Source organism: Leuresthes tenuis, unplaced genomic scaffold, assembly GCF_036924035.1.
Source record: "Leuresthes tenuis unplaced genomic scaffold, fLeuTen1.0.hap1 SCAF_8, whole genome shotgun sequence".
Classification (NCBI taxonomy): Eukaryota; Metazoa; Chordata; class Actinopteri; order Atheriniformes; family Atherinopsidae; genus Leuresthes; species Leuresthes tenuis.
This window is the reverse complement of record NW_027325362.1, coordinates 8053327-8062989: the sequence shown is the minus strand read 5'-3', so window position 1 is coordinate 8062989 and position 9663 is coordinate 8053327. Positions and strand designations below refer to the sequence as shown.

General features: G+C 37.1%; 1 protein-coding gene across 2 annotated transcripts in view; it reads left to right on the top strand.

The window, feature by feature from the left end:
- The first annotated feature begins 8337 nt into the window (after positions 1 to 8337).
- The window catches only part of anapc1 (anaphase promoting complex subunit 1), a 43508-nt gene continuing 42182 nt past the window's right edge, over positions 8338 to 9663 (top strand). For both annotated transcript variants that reach the window (XM_072390651.1, XM_072390650.1), the window contains exon 1: positions 8338 to 8517. The gene's annotated coding sequence lies outside the window, so the exon portion shown is untranslated. The remainder of the gene's footprint in view (positions 8518 to 9663) is intronic.

The window sequence follows — 9663 nt, the reverse complement described above, 5'->3', positions numbered from 1 at the left end:
CAGAGCAAAAGTTGACATAAGATTAAACATTTGTACATTAGTCTGCAGAAATGGTAGTTGTAGTCTATCAGGTCAGCTACATATGACTACATATGTCGTGATAGGTGCCAGGGTCAAACTGATTTTCTTCTCCCATGTGGGAAACACTTCCTGGCTCAGCGTGGACCCCGTTGGATTTCGTGATGGATTGCCAAATCTTTCTCACATGTCTACAGAATTCCACATCTGAGAGAAACAGAAAGAAACAGAGTCATTTGTCCTCCTGGGGCTGGCCAAAGCAGAGCAAAAGTTGACATAAGATGTTTTTGTTTTTGTTTTGTTGCCAATAACATGTTAGGAGATTTTTAAATAGATAATCTGTATGTGTATCATAATGCACAATAACAGACGTACGTGCATCAGTTTTTTAGCTGCATGCACATATTTAATTTGTGAATCTTGTGGACAAAGGCAAAGTTCTCTGAAAATATTCTGATTTCATTACTGTGTAAAGACTGGACTACTGGATCTGCATCAGTTTGTGCTATAACATGAATAGCTCTCTCCACAGTCATATGGTAGGCGGTTGCAGTCATCTGAAATGTCGTGATAGGTGCCAGGGTCAAACTGATTTTCTTCTCCCATGTGGGAAACACTTCCTGGCTCAGCGTGGACCCCGTTGGATTTCGTGATGGATTGCCAAATCTTTCTCACATGTCTACAGAATTCCACATCTGAGAGAAACAGAAAGAAACAGAGTCATTTGTCCTCCTGGGGCTGGCCAAAGCAGAGCAAAAGTTGACATAAGATTAAACATTTGTACATTAGTCTGCAGAAATGGTAGTTGTAGTCTATCAGGTCAGCTACATATGACTACTCCTTGTCAGGATAAAAAAAATCTCCTTTTCTGCCTATGAAACAAATTCCAGCAGCATTTCAAGATGTTCTTTTGATGACTGACAGACCTTAGAGGGAAGAACAGTGAGGAAACTTTCTTTGACTTTCCATGTATGTGTGTTCTCAGTTCTACTTTGATTCCAAAAGTCTATGGAATAGCCAACCTAGAGTTCTGTTAAAGTAAATATTGTCATTACACAAATCTATTTTAAGCATCATCTATTTTAAGCACATGTTGCATTCACATGTCTGACCTTTGTAGTAATAGATGAGACAAGAGTCTTTTTGTCTCATGAATTGTCCATTAAAACAGAGTTTGAGGATCTATGGAAATGTAAAGGGCTGTGACTGACTTTGTCCAAGTGACAGCCCAGTCCAAACCCAACCCTTAAACTAAAAGCTAAAAGTACAACGTGGAACTAGACAGGTAAAAGCAGTACCAAAGCTTAGTTTGTAAAAGTTTACTTTAAATCCTGAAGGTAAATTGTTTTGCTGCATTATAGAATATTGTTATAAATAGATAACAAAATTAAATTAAAGCAAACGTAAGTGTAGCAAAGAGAGGAGTGGGTGAGATCTTCAGAGATCACCATGAATGGATTAGATCGTCATGAATGGATCCATCTCAGTGACAAGATGCAATGAGACAAGATAAAATAAGAAAATATAAGAAAATACCTTTTTTTATCCCAATAGTGAAAATTTACTTCTTACTGTGGCAAGAGTCAAGAAAAACACCAATTAAACAACATTTAAATTCAAAATATACATTTCAAAATGGTGAAATATACTCCCACAACTTAAAAAACGTTGTGATGTGTTGCTTCTACGTCTTCCATTTCTGCAAGCACTGCAACAATTTTACACTTTTGCAATTATCGCAACAAACTTATAGCACACTAACGAAACTATTACAGCAAACAATGTGTTGAGGATCACCAGTGGAATCCAATTTTACTTTCTACCAGTGGATGTGTCTCCAATCAGAGACTCTGCATCACGACACTCCCACCAGCCGGTGTGATGAGGGGAATCCCCTGGCTTTCTGAGTGCCTCCTTTCCACCCCATTATCCAATTAGCAAGCCACAGAGTGACGACTCTGATGGCAGATTACTGCTGGCTGCTTGACGGGCCTCATTTGAGTCTCTCTGTCGCTCTGGCTCATCTCTGTCTCCTCTGAGTTTATGTGGCAGGTGGAATAAAGGGGCTGAGATGAGACACAGATAGATGATAGAAAGAGTATGTGGGAGAGGATGCATCAAAGACAGAAACCAAGGCAGAGACGAGAATGACCTGACAAAAGATGGAGAGGAGTGGAAGAGAAAAAACGCAGGGAGCAAAATGAAATTAAGAAGATGTGCACAACATTAAAGCATATCAGTCTTTATTTTCAAATGAAGAATGATAAGCTCAAAGTCAAACACTGTATAGCAGTTTTGAAAGCTCACCATGGGATGTAAAAACACGTTTTAGAACAATGGCTCCTTCTTATGTTTTCACCTGTGTTAAATATTGTCAGTAAAACATTACAATTACATTACATTTACAAGCAGTTTAAAACCATTTTTTTTGCTATTCACATAGTTGTTGGAATTCACATTGAGTCACTTGAGAGCTGCATAACCATGTGGCAAAATAAGATGAAATCCTCATAATGCATAAGGAGTCATACAGTACGTCTTTTCAGTGCAAATCCCTGTTCAGAACTAGATGCCAGCTAGAAAGCACCATTACTAAACTGGTGTGGTCTCCTGGGTTTTTGTTTTGTTGCCAATAACATGTTAGGAGATTTTTAAATAGATAATCTGTATGTGTATCATAATGCACAATAACAGACGTACGTGCATCAGTTTTTTAGCTGCATGCACATATTTAATTTGTGAATCTTGTGGACAAAGGCAAAGTTCTCTGAAAATATTCTGATTTCATTACTGTGTAAAGACTGGACTACTGGATCTGCATCAGTTTGTGCTATAACATGAATAGCTCTCTCCACAGTCATATGGTAGGCGGTTGCAGTCATCTGAAATGTCGTGATAGGTGCCAGGGTCAAACTGATTTTCTTCTCCCATGTGGGAAACACTTCCTGGCTCAGCGTGGACCCCGTTGGATTTCGTGATGGATTGCCATCCACAACCAGAGGAGATTAGTTAGATAAATTAGAGCCAAAGTCCCCTGCTGGTTAAACCTGGTTTACTGTAGCAGGACACAGATGCATTCAAAGCTGAAAATGAAGATGAGCAGTCAACAGTGCCAGATGAAATCTGGGAAATGAGCATTTGTGCCTCAACACAGATGTCATAATTACAACACAAATCCTCCTCACTTCCTCACTGATGAACTACATAATAGCATTCAAAGGGCAAGCCATTTTGTAGTGGACAACAAGTCTAGTGTACTGTATAGCATTCAAGCTTTAGTAAGATGAAAAAAATTTAAACAATACAATTTTTTATGGAAAAATTTTGAGGAAACGTTTTTTTTACAAAAGCCTAAACAAAGACTAAACAATTAACAAAATGCTTTCCAGATGATTTGCTACCAGTCCACTGATTGATTAATCGACTAACAGTTTCAGATGTACTTGTAAAAACTGCTGGGTAATGTCAGATAAAATATTACAATACACTATTTTATTATGAAATGTGGTGGTGGAGTGCAACTTTTAGGCATAAAAGTTCAAATATCTCTAAATATACTTGAATGAATGTACTTATTGTAGCTCCCCCCTTCTGCTCGCCTCACTAACTCATGACTGTAATTCATTGATCTTGTGGCCGTAAGTTGCTATCTCATGGTCAGTCAAAAATATTTTCCCCACCACTTTTGCCATCTTTTAATGTTTGCCTTTATACTGGTATATACTGGTATACTGGTATATTTTTTCTAATATAGGTTATGTTTTGAGCTCTGATCTTAACACATCACAAGGCTATTGTTGGTCTTCTCAAAAAGAGAGGAGGCTCCTTATGTGTACCTCAGGTTACCAAAGTATCTCAACAGTTCTGTGATATCTTTGTCCATTTATCTTTGTTTCAGTCCGGACAAACACGCCTATGCTCACAAAGAGAAACTTACCTTTCCATTACACCTTTCACTTGTTTTCTCTACTTCCTCTTACATACACACAGTAACACACTCCACACACTCATTGGAGCTGCTCCCTTGGGGTTCCTTTAATGGAGGCCTTTTCTTTTTTTTTGGTGTGTTTGCCTGCTGTAGAGATCAATTAGACCACCAGAGCTCTTCATTGCATCCTAAATTAACTAAATACATAAATACATTTGGACTAGATTCAGCCCCTTGGCAGACATTGCATACAGCAATGCCATCTTGAGACAAATTGCTGCAACACACACTGGTACACTCCCACACACACATTTTCATCATTAGCTCTCATTAAGTAGCCAAACCTACCCATAATGCACTGGGGGTCTGGCTCTCATAAGGACCAATAAGATTACATAGCTTTGCCTGTTCGGGAAATGGTCTATCTATCTATCTATCTATCTATCTATCTATCTACCTATCTACCTACCTACCTACCTACCTGTCTGTCTGTCTGTCTGTCTGTCTGTCTGTCTGTCTGTCTGTCTGTCTGTCTATCTATAGCATGGAATAAAATAAGACATTTTGACCCGTCAGACCGGTGTGAGTAATAACATCAAAATGGTCGCATCCCATTTTGGCGCTGTCCTGCCATTATGCATGCTGGGTTACCAGCACACCTGAATATAACATAATCACTGTTGATGTATTAGTTGCAGCTGGGCCTTTCGACAGTGACATGTCAAAATGTGCTGTGAACTTTTTTTCGTGAAATCACAAGATTTTTGAGGAAAAGGGGTCTGAAAATATGGATGGTATGTTGGAAATTTAACCATAGACAGTCTATTTTTATTGCACAAGGATTATTTTGAAGTTTAGTAGCTTTCTGATCCAATGACTGAGGGTGTATATGATCCCAATTATGGGAAGATGATGCTATTTTTGACAAAGTGTGGTCAACTAACTGTTATTATTTATACTTTCCTGTACTATTATAAGAGCTCTAATCATTTCTCCAATGCACTTTCTCTTGCACTCTGTACTAGTCTAAGATCACAAGTAAAGAGATAAAGCTGCAATTAATAATTTACAGTAATTTTTCAAAGGATTTTACTAAACATAACCAACAGCTTTCAATATAGCACACTCTCTAAACAACTGACAGGCTTGGAGATGACTCAAAATGACCTTCTCTGACACCGTGTCGACAAAACATGAACATTATGACCGTCACACAATTGCATTAGATTGCGTGAGTGCATCTGATGCATTCATAAACTGTATTTTTCAGTCAGTACTTGAACAAGTCCTGTGGTGAACTGAATATTCTTGGCACATTCAAAGCCACCAATTTCAAAGATTCTTCCTTGAAGCATTAAGACATTTCTCTCAAAGTATGATCTCTACCTCTGGAGTGCGACTCCCTCATTGTCCCTCCCCGGCCAACTTCAGTGCGTCACTCATGGATGCTTTTGCAGCTCTGCGGTAATGAAATCTGAGCACCTGTTATGGCAGGATGACCTCACTGCAAACAGCCAACATACTGCAGCTAAATGAGTATAATAAGAAATGTGTTGTGAATGTTGTTGAGCAACAGCTCTGTAAAGCCCTTGTTTCATGGAAAGGCAGCATGAAAAAGGCCAATTTTACCCTGAAAAATAATAGCTTATCCAATAATTATTTTGTTTGGCAACATTTCTGAACCATGCATTTTAGTAGTACCTCGTACTATTATTGCAATTTTCTATTGTTTTTGCTCTGGCCAAACATATTTCTATCCCTCAAGAGGAGACTTTCTTTTTCTTGTAATTCCAGAAAATCTACAATATTCAATGATGCTGACATGTGAAACATTTCAAAGGTTGACAAGAATTTAAATGTGATTACTTGGTAATCTGCACATCACATATCATAAAGAAATGCAAGAAAACAATGCTGTGCACCAAGATCAGCAAAAATAAAGATTCAACACTTAAGTGTTCTTATGATTTAGATAAAACTAACAGGAACCACATTTTTAAAAAGGCATTGGCTTTTTTTTCACAATTTTTCCCAAGTTTCTTCCTGACGTATTCTCCTGCAATGAAGCTGTGCCTGAAACTAATGGCACCTTCAATCATCAAATTAAGCTTAAAATGGGGCAATTTTAACTCAGAGAGGGAATATTGAAAAACTACAATGTTTAATCAACTTGACTCAAACTTGTGAAGACACATCACCTTTTTTTGTTGTCCATCTTTTCCATTAAATAGTTATCATTTTGATAAAACAGTGTCTCACTTTATTTCTTTCTCTTCCTCTTCCTGACAGTCACACCTCAGAGAGCTGCGCTGATATCATCTGGGAGAGTTGACTCAGTCAGATAATACCTTGTTGTTGTGGCACATCCATCACATCTGTGAGCACCAGAGCCACCCAGACTCCTGATTTCCAGCAATAATATAATTTCTCATTGCATTGAATTTGATTTCATGATACAGTGTCCGTCAACAACACTGCATCAGAAATTCAACCTGATTTTATTCTAAACAACTTTGTTGCCTAGGATAACCATGCATATTAGATCAATAAAGGATGTTTACTGGATATATGTTTTCTAATAATAATTTTTTTTGATAACTAAATGAGTCACCTCTTGTAGTAAAACCATTTTATTCAAATAAGCAGTCACACAGTATAGTAAAAGAAGAAATTCATAGAAAATAAAACCTTCTATATTTAAAAGAGTGGAATAATGCTTTGAGTCTAAATCTAAGTGTGACTTTAAACAGATTCTGGCAATTATTCACCACTTCCCCATCTAAATATCAGCCTATTTATTCCTAATTGGGGTGACAATTATTCTCTCTGCTAAATTTGTCAGTATCCTCCATATTAAACTATGTTATCAAATCTGGAAGTCAAATAAACTTTAATGAATAAAAAGTGTGTGTGGCTTTGTTTTAAAGCCTCTCACTGAGTATATATTATCTACATTTACTTAATCTGCGTCATTGTTTTGTATTTAACTTAATGCCATTAATTTAGCACTGCTCGAAAAGTATTTACCCAGTTGCTATGAATAAAGCAGTATTTTCGCTCCCATAGGCTGATCTGTATATATTACAACATGATTGTTAAAACTCAAACACATTTTCTGGAGGATGTTACATTCAGTAAAGTATTTTTCTGAGTTGGATACTGATCCCATCTTCTGACTTTTATCATAAGAAACAGCAAAATAACTCACGCATAAAACTGGTGGATCGCTAAAGAGTAATCTGCTCGATTCCTAAATAAACACTATACACTGAAATGGAATTCTGAAACACAGTTTTGCTTCTTTTTCCCATTAGTGTCAATTAGTGTGAACAACTTTTAGTTTATTAGGTGTCCAGTCAGAGCCAGAGGAACATCAAAAATTATAACTGGTTAAATGAATCGCTTTCTAGATTGTATACATCTCAATTAACTAAGCTTAATCACTCAAGCTTTGTGTAAAATACCAATTTCTTTGCTCCACATATCTTATTAGTTTGAATCTACAATAAATGTACTGATAATGGAAAGAATTTGCATTGTTGTAGGATAGACACCACTAAATAAAAATTGCAAACTACTTTCTTTTGTTTTCTGCCAACAGAAATCTGTTAGATTATGCATTGACTTTGAGACTCCTGGTCTCTTAAGTGACATTATTGCAGTATGTGTTTTTTTTAAGGCTTTGAAACGTTATGCCTTTGGGAATAATTACTGAACACAGGCATACATAGCTCTGTTATTATTCAACCTGACTCATTAGTAGATTGTGTTTTGAAAAAGCCTTGCCAAACACATGGAATATCTTTTATTTCTGTAATTTGGCTAAAAATATTAGATATTACAGGCACCAATAAAGCCCCTCCAAATTCCCATTTTGGTCTATTTCCCTGCTTTGCCTGCAAACATCCTCCTGGATGACAGAAAAACTAAGGATGAAACCATCAAGAAGAACCTGGAGCATAAGAGATAAAACAGATAAAGCAACATCATCACTGCAAGACTTATTTCAGAGCATAGTCCATAGTTTTTGCTGAGCTGTCTACAATTATCAAAGAGGATAAAACACTAAATTAACCCCAGACACAGCCTGTTCACCCTGCTGCTATCTGACAGGACAGATGTATCCACTGCACTATCACCAGACCTCCACATGCTGTGAGATTACTGAATTCATCCACCATATTATACCTACATAAAGGTTTGGTCTATGTTTACATCCGTGTGGAGGAGGAATTTAAAAGTTAAACTTGTTGCTGACAAATTTTTTTATGAGCAAGAGCTCATGATACTATGTTCCATGTCTGCAGAGTTGTCCTGTTGAAGGCAGCCTATCAGCTTCCAGTTCATCCCTTCCTTGTTGCTGATTGGTTGAGTTCTGGAAGGAAGAGGATGTCGGGACAGCAAAGATGTCCGCGCTCATTTGAAAACCTGCTCTAGCCAAATTCACAATTTGGCACCTCAACTAACTCGTTTTTATGTTAGCACGGGTGACGACGTTGTGCTCAAGCAAGCCTCACAGAAAGAAAAGACGAGGACTCCGCGACAAGAGCCAGACTATTCCTTATTATCAGGTTTGCGACCAATTTTCTCCTGGCAAACGCAGAGCTAGCTGGAGCTAATGGTAGCTAACATGCTAAGCGAGCCGCTGACAGCAACGGTACTCTATGGAACTTTAGCCTTAGCACTTTAAGTTAGCGTCCGATTCATAACTGTTAATATTTATTATTCTAACCTAATACACATTTTAGATGACAGTCATTTTGATTTCTTGTGAGCTCTTTTTCAGCTTAAAGATTCCGGTTAACTTGTAGCAATGTGGTGTCTGTCAGTATGAACAAACGCATGTAAATATAGGAATAATCGTTGGGAGTGGCTGATTTGAGCTCACCTGGAAAAATGCCACTATCCAACGTTATTCAACAATCTCTAATGTTGATATTACTCATAATCAAAGGTATATGATACAAATGTTTTGGCTTTAAGTGTGATTGAAGCTAAATTACAAGTGTTAGCTTAGATCTACTGCCTGTAAAGTTAATACTGTGATTTGATAACAGCTGTATCCACAATTGCATAACCGGTTAGATGTCACTCTAAACTTCATTCTCAGCATTTGTGAACCAGAAGCTTTGAGTGCTTGAATTATACTTCTTTAAGCTGAATATTAGGTAGGGTTTTGCTTTAGATTGTCACAAAATATGTTTGCAGGTGTGCCTTTTGAAATTATTTTTTTCAGTTAGCATAGAGGAAACCTATGTTTTCATCAGTTCATTTGGAAATTTCCCTTTGGTATCAAAGTCTGCATGCATTCAAGTCAGAGCATAACATTGAGGAAAGTGACATTGTGCGGTTAAATAGCGCAGTTTTTGGAAGTTGATTATTTCTTTTATAAGATCTTAGGAAATGCAAAATATATAGTACAAGTCTTGGAAAATTGGTGTGCCACACTAGTTCATCTACATCAGGTAATAGAATTGTGGAGAATATGTCTAAAGGTTACCTTTGAAACACATTACAGCAGAAAAACAATGCTTTAGCCAAGCAATAAATGCTAGAAGACAGTCTTTTTATTTTTATTTGGTTAGTTTGGCATCTGAAACCTGATACTATCATTATTTGGACACAAATAAAGGCATCATTGGACTGGAATACTAGTATTAGTCTTTACCTCATTTTGTATTTGGATACATTAATACAAGGTATTAATAATTTTTCTG